At 55.6% G+C, this 19,598-nt stretch overlaps 1 protein-coding gene and 1 long non-coding RNA gene across 8 annotated transcripts in view; one reads left to right on the forward strand and one right to left on the reverse strand.

Moving 5' to 3' along the window:
• The window catches only part of KCNJ12 (potassium inwardly rectifying channel subfamily J member 12), a 44,995-nt gene that overhangs the window by 755 nt on the left and 24,642 nt on the right, over nt 1-19,598 (forward strand). Inside the window, exon 1 of one of the 6 annotated variants that reach the window (XM_019817298.3) lies at nt 1,964-2,284. The exons of 4 other annotated variants lie outside the window; for them this stretch is intronic. The gene's annotated coding sequence lies outside the window, so the exon portion shown is untranslated. Of the gene's footprint in view, nt 1-1,963; nt 2,285-14,218; nt 14,859-19,598 lie in introns of those variants that run through there. One more of the 6 variants, XM_045044496.1, reaches the window with a different exon arrangement.
• LOC123381914 lies at nt 697-5,605 on the reverse strand. Of its 2 annotated transcripts, XR_006589477.1 has the most exons (3): nt 5,416-5,605; nt 3,196-3,322; nt 697-1,911 (listed from the first exon to the last, which is right to left on the reverse strand). It is a non-coding gene; the product is annotated as an uncharacterized LOC123381914 (long non-coding RNA). The 2 variants fall into 2 exon arrangements; XR_006589476.1 differs by lacking the exons at nt 697-1,911; nt 3,196-3,322 and adding an exon at nt 4,482-4,849.

Below are 19,598 nucleotides of genomic sequence, written 5' to 3' on the forward strand. Positions count from 1 at the left end.
TCGGAGGAAATGCTGACTGCGAGCTTTTCTTCCCCTGCCATGTCTCCGGCTACTGCCACCAGGGAACTTTGCTCCTTGCTAACCTTCGTCCTGGGGGCGCTCCGGGAAACTTTGAGGCGCCCTCGGCCCCCCTCTGGCCAACTCGCACATGGGGGCTCGGGAGGGAGCGTGGGGAGGCACTTTCGCGCGCGGCATCAATCCTATGCGTGACCTTCCCGGAGACCCCGGGATTAAAGTGGGGGTGCAGAGGGGGCGCAGTCTACCAGGAGCCCGAAAATGCCTCCAGGCCCTAGATCTGCGGGTCCTCGGAGTCCTTTCTGTCTCCCACCTCCCGTGCTCTAATGGAGTAAAAATATTCTGGAAATGGTGTTTTCCGCTAGCCAGCCGCCAACTCCAGCCGCACCTTTTTGCTTTTAGAAGTCGGCCTTGATCGCAGAGGCGATGACCCCTCAGCTGAGAAGCCCCCAGGGTTTCATGGCAGGAGTCGCTCCGAGTTGCTCACCTCTGCTCCCGATGCCCTATGGGGAAGCGGCGTGGGGAACCAGGGGGCTCACTGGAGTGGCACCTGGGGTGGGGAGCTCCTGTGTGTGTGGGGGTGCTTCACATGGGAGTTGAGGCCCCAGCGCATGTCTCTGCTACCGGTCCTGACTGAGTGTGCACTGGTCATGTGAATATTTTAAAACCTGTGTTTAGAATGGGAGGTCACAGGAAAGTGTTTCATTAGAGATGGTCTTCTGTTCTGGGAGGTTCTCCTGGCCCCTCACCCTGCTGCCCATTTCGTAGGGGGCGTACCCATCTGGGAGTGCTGCACTGCCTGTGATCCGTTCTACTTTATTCTTTGCTCCCTGTGCCCAGGTTGGAGCCCTGGGGTAAAGTGCTGGGGACCTCCTGCCCCCGCCCCCATACCTACCTCCCGGAACCCAGGTTCACAGGCTCTGTCTTCCAGGAGCACGGAGGTGCCCACATGCCGCTGAAATCAGTAGCCACCTCTGGAAGGTAGAACCTACAAGGCGTTAGCCTCCGGCCTTATCCCTGACTCCCTCCCTTAGGTGCCAAGTAAGGCCAGTCCTGCTGCCTCGCCGTGACCCCAGGCTCACTTTCTGCTAGGTTGTTCCTTTGTGGCCCCTCATCCGGGACTTCCTCCCTAGGCCGCTGCCATATGGCCGGAGGGTTAGGGAGGAGGTCCCAGTCTTGGGCCCACTGGAGGCTTATGGTCTTTTTTTTTGTGAAGTCCCCGCTCCTCTGTTCTCAGAAAATCACCCCACTCCTCGTGCTCAGAGCCCAAACACAATCTTCAGTAAAGTCTGCCATCAGCTTTCTGGGGGTCCCTTCTCTCCGGCCAGGGGACTAGAGGTTGGCAGCTCTAAGAAGGAGATGTTGGACGGGATCCCTTCAGGTGGGGTCAAGACTCCTTAGGGGCAATAGGGTGCAAGGAGGAGGGACTTGCTTCAGCATTCCCGGGGACAAGAACGGGCGCTCCAGTGTGCCAGATGACAGGGGTCCCCTCTTCTCCACTGGTGCGCTGCTGAATGCATATAGGTAGGGGGTGCTCTGTAAATGCTGGGTGTTGGCGCAGCTCTGGGTTTATTGGCCCGCCCCTGGACCTCTGTCCCCATCATGGCCACCTGCCCCGTTAGGCCCCCGCAGGGCTTCCAGGCTGCTCAGGAAGGGATGTGGTGGAGGCTGCTGCCCGATCCAGGGATGTTCAGTGAGCTGTGCTGTGCTGCGAGAAAGATATGCCCAGAGAGGGGCAAGGTCTTGCCCAAAGCCACACAGCGAGTCAGGGGTTTGAGCAGAATCATCCAGCTCTTCCCAGGCCAGGGGGCTGCCCCTGTCAAGCTTCTTGTCCCAGGGCCACAGTGTCCCTCCCCTCAAGTCTTCCTGAAGCAGAACGAGGTAACATTGGTGGCCCTGCAGCAGTGAAATAATAGTGACAACAATGAAGATAGTAATAACAGTAACAATGACAGCAGTTCCCTGCAGTTATGCGGTACTGGGACGGGTTCTGCTTGTGAACAGTTCCCTCTGGTGCCCTGGGCCACAGTTGGCAGCACCGGGCATGGCACCCGGCGGCCTTGGCACACGTCTGGGGCAGAAGCAACTGCGTCGTCACTCCCGGCAACCCCTGCGGCCCTCGCCCAGCCCCAGGCTGAAGGCTGCTGGTGCTCCCTCAGAGCCCACCCGATGGCCACTCTTGGTCTCGCTGCCTCTTGGCTCTGGGCTGGGCCATCCTTCCGACAGGTGCACCTGGTGTGCGGTGCTGGGCCCCCGCCAGGGCTTTGCTGTGAGTGACACATGGGCACACCTGCCCCTCCCCTGGGGCCTGCAGCTGGAGCCCTGCCATAGGCTGGCACAGAGAAGAGGCTGAGAGGGAGGCAGCTCGTGGGCAGCGGGAGGGTGGAGGCTGGGCCGGCCACTCCAAGGTGTGGTGGGTGTGGGCTCGGGCCCACAGGCTGGCTGTACCAGGGGAATTGGCTGCGTGATAGGAAGACAGCAAAGGCCGAAGATAAAAGAAAGAAAGCCGGCTTGAAACTGGGCCGCAGGCGGGGCAGGGAGGTTGGAGGCTTCAGAGGAGCCTTGGGGGTGGGGTGGGGGCGGGGCTGGACTGAGGCAGGCGGATTTTCCAGAGGAGCCGGCCCGCAGGCGGGACTGGAGCCCTCGCCGGGCACTGGCCGAGGGCCCAGCACTCTGCCACCTGATTTAATTTCCTAATGGTCTGCCAGTACCTAGGGTGGCATTAGCTCCATTGTACAGACAGGAGATCTGAGGCCCAAGGAGGCACCGGGAGGGACTGGGACCTGTGTTCCTCTGGTCCAGAGCCCTGGCGCTCGACCTCGACCGGGGACAGAGTTGCACCCTCCTCTATTCCCCAGACACCCTGCCCGGCTGCGTTTGTGTGCCAGGCTGGCTGCAGGGTGCCTGCTCGCCATCCCAGGGCCCAGGTGGCGGTATCCCTGGGACCTAGGGAAGGCCTGGCGTGCCCTGTAAATGTTTGGTGGGTCTGTGTCTAGGCTGCTTTCTCTGGCCGCAGAGGCCTCGCTGTGATGATGGGAGCTGTGGCGGGCCGTGAGCTCTAGTGGTGGAGACCCTGGCACCCTCAGCCGTGGTCCCGGTGTGGTGCCCGGCACACAGGAGATGCTCAATAAACTGGTGGTGAATGAATGGAGACCCAGCCCCTTCCCTCGAGAATCTCACTGTTTGGGAGGAGGCTTCAGGGCACACAGCCAAGGTGAGCGGGGCTGAGTCACTTCTCCTCGTGGTCTTCAGTTTATCATCTGTGAAGTGGGATCAAAGTCGCAGCTGGGGGGACCCCTGAGAACACCTGGGAGGGGGGGAGGAGACACGTGAGCTTCCGTGTGTGCTTCTGGGCAGGGGGGATCTGAGTAGAAGTGGGGGTGTGGAAAGGGAGCTGCACGAAGGAGGGGAACGTGGCACCAGAGCCCTGAGAATCTGTCATTCCAGTGCAGCCTGTCCTTGGACATGTGGGGAAACTGAGGCCCAGAGAGGCTAAGTGGTTTGCTGCAGCGAGAGAGGGCCTCAGACACAGGCCTCCTGCTCCTGCTGTGTGTCTTGTACCCCCTCCCCTTCTCCACCCCTTCTCTCCACCCACCCCCCCTGACGTTCCATAGCGCAGGTCTTCCTGCCCAGCTGCTGAAGTGGCAGCTGCAGAGGCAGCGTGAGGCTGAGGGGACCTTGGGGACCCCTGGTCCAGCCCCCTAATTGGCCTTCGGCCCTGTAACATCAGACAGAGTCCCATTTGCACGGCCAGATAGGAGCGGGGGCCCCTTTCTCAGTGATCCCGGGGAGCAGGTCTACCCCGGCTGTGCATTGGTGCTGCCCCAGAGTCAGTGGGAGCAGCCTCCTGGGTCCTGCCAGGGACCCGTCCCCCTTCAACCAGCCTGGACTGAGCACTCCCACCACTTGGGCAACTGAAGCCTCCGCCTCCTTCCATCATCTGTGGTCTGGGTCTCTTTGGGGGACTCAGGCTTGGGGAAGGGCTAGGGAACAAAGATAAAGCCTTCAGAGTGGCCATGTTTGCTTGAGCACCTACTGTGTACTTGACACACTCTGGGTGCTTTCGTCTTGGTCTTGGGCTCAGGATCCTCCCGTTTCCCCCCCCCCCCCTTTTGCCCTCAACTCAGAATAAAAGCCACACTCCTCACTGTGGTCCACAGGGCCCTGCACAGTCTGGTACTACCCTCTCTGCCCCCCACTGTCTCCCTCTCCTCAGGCCGCCCTGCCTTTCTCCTTGCTGTGCCTCCAACACCTGAGGCCTGCTCCTGCCCCAGGCCATTTGCACTTGCTGCTCCCTCTGCTTGAAACACTCTTCCCCAGATCCCCACAAAGCCTCCTCCTTCACCACCTTCAGGTCTTGTCCAAAGGCCACCTCCTCCATGACGCCTCTCCTGGATGACACCATGGGCTCCCTTTGCCCACATTCCCTCTCTTGCTTTTTTCGACGCGTCAAATTTAATGCCATCCACCATGTTATGTTTTATTTGCTTATCTTGTTTATTGTCTGTCTCCCCCACTGGGATATAAGTGCCTTAAGGGCAGAGGTTTGGGTCTTATTTGTTCCCAGCTACGTCCCCAGCACCTACAGCACTACCCTGTGTGTAGTAGATGCTCGATAAACATGTGGGGAATGAATGGGTTGGTTCCTCCATGTGCGGTGCTTGATAGATAGTGAGTGTGCTCAGTAGCAGTGGTAGTCACAATTATCATCCCATTCTGCAGATCAGAAAACCGAGCTTCAGAGAAGTGACATTACTGTCCCCAAACTGAGGAGCTTGTCGGGGGCAGAGCCAGCTTTCAGACCTCTCCTCTGACCCCTTGGCCTGCCATCTGTCTGTGAGGGGGAGAGAAGTGGCATTTATTTCAGGCCCCAACTCTGCGTTGAGCTCTCTCTGTCTGTGACCTTATCTGCTTCAAGCTCTGAACCTTGCCGTGTTCCTGGCCTTTGGCTTGCTTGCAGCTTAGGGCGTCCCCCATCCCCACCCTGTGAGGGGCAGAAACCACATTCCCATTGCAGATCTAAGCAAACTGAGGTGCAGAGGGTCAGGGCCGCTCGGTCCTCAGCGCTTCTCTTCACGTTTATAAATCTTTGGGCCTTCAGTAGAATGTGTGGAGGCCGGCTGCAGGGGCTGGGGGTGGCAGAGGGGACAGTGTCTCCATTTCTTGCCCAATTAAGCACTTTCACATGCCCATCGGCCTTTTGTTTTGTGTCGGTGTGTTTTACCTCCTCTGCACAGTCTCTGTTTTTGAGCACCACACCCAGGTTGAAACATTTTATGTTTCAAGATTGGCCATTACCAACTTTAGCAGCTTTCCAGCTGTAAAAAGCACCTATAAGCCTTCTAGCTGGCAAAGCACAGCCCCTTGGCTCCCCCAGATCACCCCATCGCCTCTGCCAACCTAAGGCTTACGCTCCTTCTGTGGATGTGCAGACAGGTTCCCGAGGGGCCGGGCCTCGGCCAGGGCTGTTCAGCAACCCCAGGTGCCCAGCGGCCGTTTAGCCAGATGCGCCCCAGGGCAGGGCACTGTCTCCGGAGGCCCACCCTCCGGGCAGAAAAGGGATCAGGTCATAATGAAAACCAGAGCCATCTCCAGGTTGCCTGTGACTGTCATCAGCCTCTGACCTGTGAGTGGGTGTCCTGGGGGAAGGTGGGAGTGGGCCAGAGAGGGACAGCCCCAGCCAGAGGTGGTGAAATGTCTCAGAAGCAAGGTGGGGGTCGTGGTCGAGACTCTCTGCCCCCTAGAGCCTCCTTGCAGCTGTTCTGAGACTTACTTAGGAGAGCTGGGGCGGGGAGGAGGGAGCGTGTGGAGATAGGGAGGTCCTGAGCTGTGTGTGTGTGTGCGCGCGCGCGCGTGTATGTGTGTGTGTGTGAGAGTGTGTGTGTGTGTGAGTGTGTGTGTGAGTGTGTGTGTGTGTGTGTGTGTGTGTGTGATGGAGACTCTGAGAGGCTGAGGGCAAGAGAGGTCAGGGAGGGGCTGTGCGGCCCCCACCTCCTGCCCACCTCCCTCTCCTTCCAGCTGCAGCCTGAGCCCCCTGAGCTGGCGGCTGCAGCCCTGCAATTCTCCAGCACTTAAAGCAAAAATAAATCACTGCCAGCAGCTGGCGTTCTGGGTGGTAGCAGCCGCCTGCCTCCTGCCCCCGACCCTATGCCTCTGGGCTCTTGGTTCCGGGCCAAGGCCAGGCCAGGCTTCCACTCGGGCCTGTGGGGGCCTGAGGAGGACTGGGGATGGCCGGGGGGAGCTGGCCCCATCCCTTCACGCCCCATTCCTTCACGGGACTAGAGCCTGGTAAGGCCCAGAGAGTGTGAGGCCTGTCTGGGTCACGTGGAGGGCAGAGGTGGATGCAGGGCGTGGGGATCTGGGGGCAGGTAGGGAGCTCAAAAGTGGGGTTTCCTAGCGGCCTTGACTGTGGCCTCGTGGAAGCAGGGTGTGACAGGACCTGGGAATCCCGGTGCCACCCCAGCCTCAGGACCAGCCCCTGGCACCTCTTTTCTCCCAGGCCCCTCCCTTCCCTTCTCGGAGAGGTCTCCCCGGTCAAGTATTAGTGTGCAGGCTCTGGGGATGTCAGGATTTCGGCGCCATTCATGCTTTCCACGATTAGCTCTTGAGCGAGGACGGTGAGCTGTGCCCTGTGCCTTGGGATCGCGGCTCATGTCTTGGTGGGTGGAAGAGGATAAAAGAAACAAGCGAACAAACACATAAGGAAGCATAGACTTTGTCATGCCTTTTTTTTTTCATGAATCATTATCGTTTTTAATTATTAGAGTGTTACATGCTCATGGCAAAGTATTAAACAAGTGTAGGGATAGAAAGTGAATCTCTCCTTCTCAGACTCTGTCTTCCGCCTCACCCCAGCCCAAAGCTTTATGTTCTTGAGGTGACCATTATTAGAGAACTTTCTGGATTGTCTGAGTGCTTACGCAAACATGTGAATGTAGTTATATAAACATGCCAACATCTATAGTTCCCTTTCCCCTTTCTTCCTTTCTTGCTTTCTGGTTTTTTTTTTTTTTCCCCGTGGGATCATTCCATACGCACTGTCCCTGCTGGTGCCCCAGGGCTCCAGACCCAGGGACTTCATCCTTTCTCCTTTGATGGGCATTGGCTTGAGGGCTGAGTCACAGAGTCCAGATCATAGAGTCTTAGCTGTGGAGTCTTTGAATATCCAGAGCTACCCAAGCGTACGGGTCATGGATTCTTTGAGTTGGGAAGTTGTAACCTCTCTGAGACCGAGATTACAGAGTTGCAGAATTGGCGCATCTTAGCCGTGGGAGAGGTGCCGAATCCTGGACGGGGTACCTCCTTCCTCAGACCTCTCTGGGAGCACGCTCCATCCCCAGAGATTCTGGTGCGGAGGGTCTGGGATAGAGCCTGGGAACCTGCACTTTTCAGTCTTCCGAACCTCGGAGCCCCCAGCCCAGCCCCCTTCGGTCCCCATGCCACTGCGAAGCTCCCTGCCCCGGGGCAGATCCCACCCCCTCTGGGCCTTAGTGACCCACAGCTCATGCAGCACGGGGAAGGTGCTCTCTGCCATCGTTTACTTCTTCATGGTCTTCAGAGCTGCGGTGGGGGGAAGGGCCTCTGGGGAACCGGTCACCCCTGATTCATCTCTGAGCTTCTCCATCTCAGGTGTCTGCCACCTGCTTGGCGAGCCCATCATTCCCATAACCTGGTTTGAGCCTGAATCTGAAAGACACTGCCCGCCTCGGTCCACTGAGGGCCCCTGGTGGAGAGGATCTGCTAGCCTAAGTCCGAGAGGGGTGTGAGTCACCCCCACTGCTCCTGGACCCCCAGTCTCAGTTTCCCCATTTACGAAATGGGTGTGGACACCAGGCCCACATCTGGGCACCCACTTTTTCATCCCTCTTGGCTTTGGCTCTGCGGTCAAGGCAGGGCAGGGCAGGGCAGGGCAGGTCAGTTTCCTCTCTCTCTCTGCTCCCCCGCCCTCTGCCATTCGGGCCGGAGGCTCAACCGTGCCCATATTCTTGGCCTGCTGAGCTTCAAGCTGTCGGCAGCACCTGCCTGGCTGGGGCGGCCAGGCCCCCTCTTGGGCCCTGGGGAGACTTCAGGACCACTGGAAGGGGTGCCCCCAGCAGACCCTGGGGCAGCTACAGAATGGTCCAGCCCCTCCCTGGGGGCTGCATAATGAGGAGCCCCTGGCTGCCTTCCTCTCCTCTGTGGACCCTGCCAGCCGCAGCCTCACAGGCACCCCGGGGCCTGGCCCTCATCCTGCAGCAGATGCCCTAGTTCTGAAGCTCCAGGGCCAGGTGACCAGGCTTTGGGCCCTGTCCCGACCCAGCTACCTTCCTGGTGGTCACAGGACCAGCCGTGGTTGGGCAGGCTCCAGGGGTCCTCTGGAGCAGCGATCCGAGCCAGTGGTATCAGTTTCTTCATCTGTGAAATGGGAACACTAGGGAAAATGGGTTGAATGAACACATACACTTGAAATTGTGTCCGGGTGGTGGAAGGAGCACGGAGGCAGCAGTCCAGGGGGGACAATCAGCCAGGTCCCAGAAAGGAAAACAGACGCAGGGACAGTGGGGAGCAAACTGCACCCTGTATTAGTTTCCCGTGGCTGCCATAACAAATTACCGCAAACAGAGTGGCTTAGAACGACACAGATTTATTATATCCCAATTCTGGGGGCCGGAAGTCTGAAATCAAGAGGTCGGCAGACTTGCTTCCTGCTGAGGCTCTGAGGGAGAATCTTTCCATGCCTCTCTCCCAGCTTCTGTAGCTGACACCAAAACTTGGTGTTCCCTGCCGTATAGACACATCCCTCCAATCTCTGCCCGTTTCTTCACCCAGCCTTCTTCTGTGTCTTGTCGTGTCCTGTCTGGTCTTCTCTTTTCTTCTCTTCTAAAGACACTTGTCATTGGATGGAGGGCCCATCCTAATCTAGAATGATCTCATCTCCAGAACCTTGGGTTAATTTTATTTGCAAATACCTTTTATCTAAATAATGTCACTTTCACAGGTTCTGGGTGGACATATCTTTTACGGGGGGGGGGGCTTTCATCAACCCACTACACATGGTCAACCTGGATACGCTGTCTTTTCTTTTTTAAGAAACATATTCTATTTTAGTGATGTATTTTGGAGACATACAGCATTGGGGTTACATGCCTGATCTTTGCTACTGTGCCAGCTGTGTGTCCTTGGACAAATTATTCAGCTGTTCTGTGTCTCAGTTTGCTCATTGGCAAAATGGGGCTATTAGGGTCCTTTGTCCATTAGGCTGTTGGGAGCAGTCAGATGAAACACGTAGCCCTGGGATGGGGTCTGTGTGACACCTTTTGTTAGTATACCAACCAGTGAAATGGTTTTTAAAACTAGCTGGCGTTTCCCATGCGAGGCTGAGTTTCCATTTAGTCAGCCCGCCTCATTCTGATACGCTTCTGTGTCTCCGCCCACCCCTGGGCTGATCCTGCCCGGACTTAGGTCCCCATGCCTGGGTTGCCCAAGCCAAACGTTCCAGAAATGGCCCTGTGGGGTCAGAGGGCCTGTGCCTCTGTGACGTCGAGAGCCGTCACTGCCGTGCCCTCCTCCGGGTCATCCCGGCATCCTCACCTCTCGGCAGAGCCGAGCGAGCCTGCGCCCTCGCACCCACGGCCGCCAGCGTCGCTGGCCACCCAGCCCCTGCCAGTCCTGGCTGTGACGGTGGCCCTTGCACTTCCGTTGCTTGTTCTGGAGTCAGGTGGGGCAGCTCTTTACATCCAGACACCTTCCCATAGCTTTTCTGGCCGCAGCCAGCTCCTGCAAGGACCTTGTTTTCCTGACCTTCATCCTTCCCCCAGGCTCAGGTCACTGGGAGTCAGGTGGCATGCCCCTGCCCTTTCTCATTGCAGTGGGTCTTCATGACTAACGCCAGGGACAGGAAGCGGCTGCCTCGTCTTGCGGATGTCCAAACGGAGTCTCAGAGAGGCCGCGCACAGCCCATCGTGTCTCTGAACAGCCCAGTCTGTGCCCGGAGCCCGAGGGGTGGGCTCCTCAGGGGTCTGGGTTTCCCTGAGAGCTCGAAGTTGCCAGAGGGAGGGGGCTGGGTTTTATTCCCGCCGTCGCCCCCGCTTCGGGCCACCACGGATGAGCCGCTGCGATGCCCTGGCCTGATGCCACGTGGCCAGGAGAGCCTGGGTGTCCTCAGCCCCTCCCTTGGCTTCCAGTGGCCGTCAGGACGTTTTGGGGGCTTTAGCAAAATGCATGCCCTGGTGGTGAAATCAGCAGCCCGTGGCGGTACTGGGTGCCTTTATTTCTCAGGAAGTGACGTGACGTTTCGCTGAGACTTGGCACCCAAAAATAATAATGAAAATGACTGTTTACCCAGTGTCTTCTGGTGCCAGGTGCTGTGCTCAGTGTTTTCCCGAACATTATCTCATTTAATTCTCAAAACGTCCTGGCCAGGCGGGGCATAGGGCTTGAGAGAGGAGCCACTGAGGGACACAGGTGGCCAAAACAGCGTTTGAACCCAGATTGACAGGCCCTATGAGCGGGCCTCAGTTTCTCTCCAAAGGCACGAAAGCCACAGGCCCTGCCGTGTTCTCCCCCGAGGCGGCAGAGATGCCCCGGCCAAGGATCCGGGAAATGCGATGTTGGGCAGGAGCCAGGTCGGCCTGAATTCCAATGGGGCTGTCGCCCTCTGCTAGCTGTGTGTCTTGAGGCAAGCAACTTCACCTCTCTGAGCCTCACTCCCTTATTCTGAGAAATGGGGATAAGTCTACACCCCGTTTAAACTGCGATCGTGTGTGCCAAGTGTTAGCACTATTACAGAGCTCTAGACGATGGAGGGCTCCCAGAGTTCTGTCCATTTTGCAGGGGGAGAAATTGAAGCCCCAAGAGGGAGGGACCGGCAGAGCTGATGCCCACATTGAATGACCTGCTGTCCTCTGTCCCCTGAGACCTCGGCCACCGAACACGGCATCCGTCCAATCTCTCTCATTCTTACCCCCACTAAGGACTAGAGCAAAAAGGTCATCGCTTGAGCACCTACTGTGTGTTGGGAGGCTCATGCAGGGGAGAGATTTAGGTCGAGGTCTTGCTAAAGCTCTCAGGGTCGGGGTTCCTCCCCTTCATCCATTTCTCACGTCTGTTTATTGGTCCCACGTCCCTGGAGCCCCAACCCCACCCACAGCTGAGTTCTGTGGGTCTGTGGATATGGCGTGGGGGCACAGCACACTGCCTGTAGACCTGGCCACGAATGTTATTTGATGCCCCGGGACGTGATGGCAGCCGCTCTGGTGCCTGGGCAGACAGAGGAGCCGTTGATCACTTCTTCCTTCACTCACTGATTCCTTTAATTATGGACTTAAATTAACCCATGGCCTGAGGAGAAGTTTCTGCAGAGGACGGGGGGATGGCAGAGCAGAGAAGGCACCCTAAGGAGGTGTCTCTACACCAGTGCCTCCCAGGGTGAGTTTCCAGCCAGTGGAGACCTTAGAGAGTCCTTCAGACTCTCCTTCAGAGAGGCCATCCCTGGGGCCCTGGGCAGGGCCTGGGGCAGAGAGGTTTCTTGCCACCTGCCTCTTGGGCACACCCTGACCCTCCTAGACACCAGGGAGAAAGACATAAGGGACACGAACCCCTGAGTCTGTTGCCTGGGGTGGCCAGTTAGCCCCACCTCACTCCAGGTGCTGCTTCTCGGCTTACACTGCTGATCCCAGGCCTGTCCCCTTCCTGCCTGTTCCGGAACCTTTTCCCTCAGTTCTGGGGCCCTGCCCTTCACTTCAAGGTCCTGGACCCTTAGCTGACAGTGTGGCCTCCTCTTTCACTGAGAAAATCAAAGAAGAGAACTTCTACTTGCTCCCACCACAGCCACCCATGTCCTGGCACCTGTGCCCCTCAGCGTGCCTTCTTCTCTTTCCTGCGGATGGAATGATCTCCTGCCTTGCCCTCTGGGCCCCCATCCCTCGCACCTACCCAAGATCATCACTGTGGTGAGTCTCCCTCTCTCTGCTAGACACTTCTCTACACTCTGCACCTGTTTCTTCCAAAGGTGGGCATTAAGGGTTCACCATAGGCCAGCACTTTCTGCAAGTACCAGGACTCTCCAGGGAACAAAACAAAACCCTGACAACACCCATTCATTGTCAAAACTCCCAGAAAACTAGGACTAGAGGGGAACTTTCCTGCCTTGATAAAGACTATCTACAAAAAACCCTATAGCTAACATCATATTTAATGACGGGAGACTTTAAGCTTTCCCACTTAGATCAGGTACAAGGCAAGGATGTCCCCTCTCACCACTCCTTCTTAGCATTATACTGGAAGTCCTTGCTAATGCAATTAGGCGAGAAAAGGAAATAAAAGATATACAAACTGGGAAGAAAGATAAAAGTGTCTTTGTTCACAGATGACATGATTGTCTATGTAGGAACGTCTGAAAGAATTGACAAAAAACAAATAAGCCCTGGAGCAAATAAGCAATTTAGCAATGTTGCAGGATACAAGGTTAATATACAAAAGTCAATTGCTTTCTTATATACCAGCAACGAACAAGTGGAATTTGAGATTAAAAACAATACCGTTAATATTAGCACTCCCTGGAATGAAGTGCTTAGGTTCAAGTCTAACAAGATATATGCAAGATCTTTAAGAGGGAAACTCCAACACTCTGACGAAGGAAATCAAAGAAGAACTAAATAAATGGAGAGATATTCCATGTTTATGGATAGGAAGACTCAATATTGTCGAGATGTTAGTTCTTCCCTGTCTGATCTATAGACTCAATGGAATCCCAATCAAAATACGAGTTAATTTTGGGGCGCCTGGGTGGCTCGGTCGGTTGAGCGTCTGACTTCGGCTCAGGTCATGATCTCATGGTCCGTGGGTTCGAGCCCCGCGTCGGGCTCTGTGCTGACAGCTCAGAGCCTGGAGCCTGTTTCAGATTCTGTGTCTCCCTCTCTCTGTGACCCTCCCCTGCTCATGCTCTGTCTCTCTCTGTCTCAAAAATAAATAAACGTTAAAAAAATTAAAAAAAAATACGAGTTAATTTATGAATATCAACAAACTGATTAAATTCATATGGAGGGGTAAAAGACTCAGATGAGCCCAACATGCTATTGAAGAAGAACAAAGTCAGAGGACTGACACCACGTGACTTCAAGACTTGCTGTAAAGCTACAGGTATCAAGACAGTGTGGTATTGACACAGGAATAGACAAATGGATCAAAGGAACAGAGTGGAGAACCCAGAAATGGACCCCTATGAGTATTGTCAACCAGCTCTGACAATGGAGCAAAGATAGTCTTTTCAACAAAAGGGGCTGGAAGAGCTGGACATTCATAAGAAAAAAAAAACAACCTAGACATAGACGTTGCACCCTTCATAAAAGTTAACTCATATTGGATCATAGATCTAAATGTAAAATGCAGAGGTATTAAACTCCTGGCAGATAACATAGAAGAGAACCTAGATGGCCTTGGATCTGGTGATGCCTTTTTAGCCATACCAAAGACACGATCCGTGAATGAAATGATTGACAAGCCGGACTTCATTAAAATTAAGAACTTCTGCTCTGGGAAAGGCAGTATTAAGACAATTAGAAGACAAGCCATGGACTTGGGGAAAATATTTGCAAAAGACACATTTGATAAAAGGCTGTTATCCAAAATATACAAAGAAGTCTTACAACTCAACAATAGGAAGCAAGCAACCTAATTGGAAAATGGGTCAAAGACCTGAATGGACGTGTCAGCAAAGAAGATACACGGATGGCAGGCAACATAGGAAAAGACACTCCACGTTATATGTCATCGGGGAAATGCAAATTAAAACAACGAGATGCCACTGCACACCTATTAGAATGGCCCGAATCCAGGATACTGTTGACACCAAATGTAGGCGAGGACACAGAGCAAGAGGAACTGTAATTGCTGGTGGGAATGCAAAATGGTGCAGCCTCTTTGGAAGACGTTTGGTTCTTAAAAACTGAACATCCTATTACCGTACGATCCAGGAGTCATACTTCTTGGTATTTACCTAACAAAGTCGAGAACTTACATCCACACAGAAACTGCACGCGCAGATGTTTATAGCAGCTTTAGTCACGATTGCCCAAACTTGGAAGCAACCAAGATGTTCTTCAATAGGTGAATGGATAAATGGTGCATCCAGACAATGGAACCTTATTCAGAAAAAAAAAAAGAGAGAGAGAGAGAGAGAGAGGAGAGAGATCAAGCCATGAAAAGACACGGAGGACTTTAGGTGCAGATTTACTAAGTGAAAGAAGCCAGTCTGGAAAAGCTATATGCTGTTGGATTCCAACTATGTAACATTCTGGAAAAGGCAAAACCATGGAGACAATAAAAAGGTCAGTGGTTGCCGGGCGTGGAGAAGGGGAGATGAATAGGTAGAGCACAGAGGATTTTTAGACAGTGAGACTATTCTGTATGATGCCATAATGATGGATACAAGTCATTACACATTTGTCCAAAACCATAGAAAGTACAACGCCAGAGGTTAGCCTTAAGGTACACTGGATTTTGGGTGATTATGATGTGTCAGTTTAAGTTCACCAATTGTAACAAATGTACCACTTTAGTGAGTGATGTTGACAGTGGGGGAGGCTGTGCATGTGTAGACTCAGGGGGTATATGAGAAATCTCTGTACCTTCCCCTCAATTTTGGTGTAAACTTAGAACACCTCTACAAAATAGTCTTGGAAAACGAGTAGTCTTGGATGCCAACCCCCTGCCCTCACATGTCAAGGGGCAACTGAGCATAGATTTCTGAATAAGTGACCGTAGAATACACGGGAGGGAAGGGGACATCTGATCGGAGACCTTCATGGAGTCAGGGAGGAGCCAGGAGCATATCGGAGGGAAGCGGGCCCGGGGAGAGGCCAAAGGTAGGTGGTGTTCCCCCATCGGGATCAGGGACTGGTGTGGAGAACAGACATCATGGCTGGAGCAGCGTGAGTAAGGAGGGGGCCTTGCAGGTGGCCCGGAGGCCATGCAGTGCTCTGCTATTGTTTCCTTCTTTCTTGCAACAGCAAGCGTTTCTTTCCCACTCTCTGGGCCGTGGCCGTGGCCCCGCTGAGTGGGTGTGAGGAGTTAGCCTTGCATCTGTCAGGCTTTAGTTGGGTTCAAATCCCTTTCATGTGACTCCTCAAAAAAATATTTTTTGAGGCGAAATTCACATGACATAAAATTAACCATTGAGAGCGAGCCATTCGGTGGCATCTAATACATTCACAACGGTGTGCAAATGTACCTCTCATCCTGTTCCAAAACGTTTTCATCGCAAGACAAAACCCTGTACGCATTAAATAATCACTTCCCACCCTCCAACCCGCAGTCTCCATGCCCCCATCCCCTGGCAGCCACTGCTTTCTGCGTCTGTGTATTTGCCGATTCTGGACATTCATATACGTGGAATCATCCAACCTGTGGCCTTTTGTGTCTGGCTGCTTTCGCTTGGCAGAGTGTTTCTGAGGCTCATCCAGACTTCAGTGTGGCTCAGTACTTGATGGTTTTTAGGGCTGAATGATAGTCCATGGGTGAATGTACCACATTTTGGTCATCCTTGGGCAGTTGACGGGTGTCGGGGCAGTTTCCGCCTTTGGCTGTTGTGAGTCGTGCTGCTGGGAACAGTCATGTACATGGTCATGTGTGAACACTGGTTTTCAGTTCTCTTGGGTCCATACTTAGGAGTGAACTCCTGGGTCATATGGCAACCCTGTGTTTAAGTTTCTGAGGATATATTATCTTCCGCCACTAAAAGCACGCTCTCTTGACCGCCCCCTCCCCTTTGGCTTCTGCTCATCTCTCTGCTCCCTGTAACTACAGAACTCCTCACTGCGTGTGTCCCCAGTCGCTTTCCCCAATTTCTCCTCTTGGCCTTTGCCCCTGATCTTTGTACCTATGGTGGCAGTACAAACTGCTCAGGTCCAGGTCACCTGGGTCCCCCTTGGTCACCTCCAGAGTTCGTCTGGCTCACCGTCAGCACCGTCTGGGCCCAGGGCCCTGGCTCCCCCTGGGAAGGTCTGCGTGGCTCGACATCCGCCCCAGCGCCTTGAGGTGCGCTCACTGGGGTGCCCTCTCCTCCCTGTCAACCCCGGGCCTCAGCCGTGTCCTCAGCCAGCTCTCGGTCTCATCTCTCATCTAGGCCTGCCCTCCACTTCCAGGCTCAGCCCCCTCCCTGCCCAGCAGCATCTCCCCTGCGAGCTCTTACCTTCCCCTGATCCTCTGCCCCCTCCCCGGGCGGCAGGCGACCTCCCATGACTCCCAGCAGGGCTTCAGGTGGCCAGCGGGTTGGGGGAACTGAGCCACGGCTTGGCCTTCTGGCAGGACTGCTTCCTGGCTCCGCCGCTGTGGCCTGGACTCCTCATCTGAACGGTGGATGCAGGCATCCTGCTGTCCACCTCCTAGGACTGTCCTTACGGTGAAGCAAGACAATCAGTGGACGGTGCCCGGTGTGTGGCCTGCATGGGGGTGGGGTGGGCTTTCTGAAGCGGCTTCCTATCCTGTCTTTCTTCCTGAGCGGCAGCAACTTCTACAGGAAGCGGTCCAGGCATGCCACAGAGCTTTGTTGACCCTCAGTTTCCCCATGTGTAAAGTGGGAATAATAAGCTACCCACTAGAGGTCCTAGCAGGGCTCTGTGTCTAGGAGTTCCCACAAGTTCGGCACACAGTGGGCGCTCAACCTGTGCCTGCTTGGGGGTCACGGACGAGTGTGCTCAGCAGTGCCCAGCCTGGCAGGCAGGGCTCCTCAGGGAAGGGGGGCCCTGCCTGCTACAGTGGGGATGGAAAGGCAGGAAGGGGACAGATGCCACCTCCTGATAGGACCCCCCTCTACCCCTCCCTCCCGAGACTGCAGCTGCTTGAGGCGGAGGCACAGACCCAGCTGATCCCCCACCCCCTCATCAGCCTGTCAGCACCGAGGATCCGGCAGGAGCCCCCCACCGGGGCTGTGCCTGGCGGCTGGATTTGGAGGGCGTCCAAGCCACCTGGCTCCCCTTGGCCTGGGGATGCTGGTACTGTTGCGAGTGGAGGGTTTCATGGTCCCCTGCCCTCCTCTCTGTTTCCCGTCCTCACAACCCAGGAGTCCAGGCACATGGGGTCAGTGTGAACCAGCCGTGTTCACAGGGCCAGGCCCGTGGTGATGAGTCCCGTTTGGGGACAGTGTAGACGGACGTGGACTGTAGAGACAGGTGGAAAGCCATTGGAGATGGGGGTGCGTGGCTCCGTGTGTGTGGTGGTCGTGCAGGGGCCCTGACGGTGGAGAGGGCGTGCGCCTGAGTTCTGTGAGCAGGTGGGAGAGATGTGTGTGTCCTGGCCAGTGAAGTGGATGTGGCCCGACGGCACAGGTGGGGAGGGCGGCGCGGGTGGGCGTGGGGAGTATACATGGGTTGGTCCCCCCGCCTCCCCTTTCCCTGACCCTCGGTACCTTCTGCCCCTCTTGCCCAGCCCACCGCTCTCTGGGGAGGGGCTGAGGCTGCTTCTAGGCCGGGGCTGGATTTGTAAGTCATTATTGTGTCCCTTGACATCACTCTAACACCCCGTTCCCTGCACCACGGTGCCCGTGTCTCCCCAGTTCCCAGGTTCTCCGGCTCACCTGTCACCTGCCCTCCACCCACAGCCGGAGGGAAAGTGCAGGCTCCTGGGTCTCTGGAAAGGACGTTTACTGGAGGCTTCTGCTGCTTCAGAGTTTTATGGGTGCTTTCACAAGATAACCGTGGAAATGCTGTCCTCTTGGTATCCCCAGTTACAAAGGAGGACGTGGGGCGCAGAGAGGTTTGAGGGATTTTCTGGGCCCCCAGGTGCTCCTCTGAGCCCGGGTCCAGGGGTCTGGCTCTGGCTGACGGAGCAGCCCTCCGAAGCCCAGCTTCAGGGTCCCACACAGTCTGTCCTTATGTCACTGGCTGTTCCCGGGGCTGGCCCCGCCCCCTGCTGCCCTTCCCTGTGCACACAGAGCCTGTGCAGCATCTTGCCCTTGTGCAAGGCCTCGGGTGTTTTTACTTTCTTGCTCACAGGGCCAGCACTCTCTGCAGGCCATCGATCTGGTGTTGGGGGCCTCTAATGTCCTTCTGGGGGCCTGGGGCCCCTGTCTGGGCTGAGCTGCCGCCACCACTTGGCAGAGGCCTAAGCAGAGGGAGGCCAGGGGATCCCAGGTTATGAGGGCCCCTCCACACTTTTCTTCAACAACTGATTGCCGAGTGCCCGGTCTGTGTCAGGCGCCAGGCTTGTCTCAGTGTCCCCACTTGACAGATGAGGCCCCAGAGGCCTGGAATGCACAGTTCACCCCCCAAGTGTGAAGCCAGCCCCTGTGCCCCTTCTGTCCTGCCCCCACACTGAGGGCCCTTCTTTGGCAGAAGGATCCTTCTTCAAGCTGGGGCTGGGGCACTGAGGGCGCTAATGGTCACCAGTGCGGGCCTCTCTTGCCGCCCCACGGGCTGGAGCAGAGAGAGGAGTCCAGATCTGGGCTGTGACTCACATGAAGTCTCCAGTGTTCTCAGGCCACCTCCCCAAGCCTCAGTTTCTCCCCAGTAAAATTACAAATTTAGAGTCGTAGGACTCTTGTATAGCTTAAACAAGGAAATCTTTGTCCTTGGGGACAAGGTGTGGTATATAGTGCATGCTTAGTAAACATAAAAGCTTAAATTGTAGATTGTTGTTGTTCTGAACGCAGACACGGAGCCCTTGTCCTGTGCCTGGCCCCGTGCTGGGTGACCAGAAGGTCGGCTTGAGGCAGGGGTGGTAGGGGTGCCTGGTGTGGTCAGGGCTGTGACAGAGAAAAACCCAGGGGGCTGCAGAGGGTTAGGGGCGGCTCCAAACCCAGCCTGGGAGCCTGAAGAAGAAGCCAGAGGTCAGCCAGGAGGTGGACACCCTGTGGGTTAGGGGGACAGCCTGGGCCAAGGCATGTAGGGGTACGGCCTGCTGGGAGTTCAGTGTGGCCAGAGATAAACTGTCAGATAAACTGTCAATTCATTTTCTTTCCAAAAACTCTTTCCTGGCCCTGCTGGGGTCATAGAAAAGGGGTGCCTGAAAGTGCTTGAGGAGCCCCAGAGCTGGCAGGCCTGGACAGAGACCACGAACACACAGTGTGGTCAGCGCTGGGATCCGCAGGCCTCTTCCCTCCGTATCCCCGGGGCCTGGCACCCAAATGCACCTGCTGCTGATCATGTTGACGTGTTAATAATATTTCTCTAGGCCAGGCACGGTTCTTTTTTTATGAACTCATTCATCATCACAGAGCAATCACGTCGTCTCACCCCTATGTTACAGATGGGGAAACCGAACACGGTTGAACACGGTTGAACAGTGCTCAGTTCAACAGTGCTTGAACACAGTTGGTGCTCAGGCAAGGATTGTGGACTGGTCCAGGGAGAGGAGAAGGGTGTTTTGGTTTTGGCTTAGGCAGGGTGAGTCGGGGAGAGGGGCTCTCCTGGCTGGGTCCCCCCAGTCCCCCACCCTGTCCTGTTGTGTGGTCCAGGTACAGCCTGCCCTTCTCTGGGCCCTGAGCCCTTGCAGCCAGTCTGGGACACCTTTTGCTCCCCAGCTGGGCCACAGTCCTCTTGTCCCTGGGTCCCTGCCAGGCCTGGCATGGCGACCTCTCAGGGTCTCTAGAAGGCAGATACTGGCCGGGG

The sequence above is a fragment of the Felis catus genome, chromosome E1 (assembly GCF_018350175.1).
Source record: "Felis catus isolate Fca126 chromosome E1, F.catus_Fca126_mat1.0, whole genome shotgun sequence".
Classification (NCBI taxonomy): Eukaryota; Metazoa; Chordata; class Mammalia; order Carnivora; family Felidae; genus Felis; species Felis catus.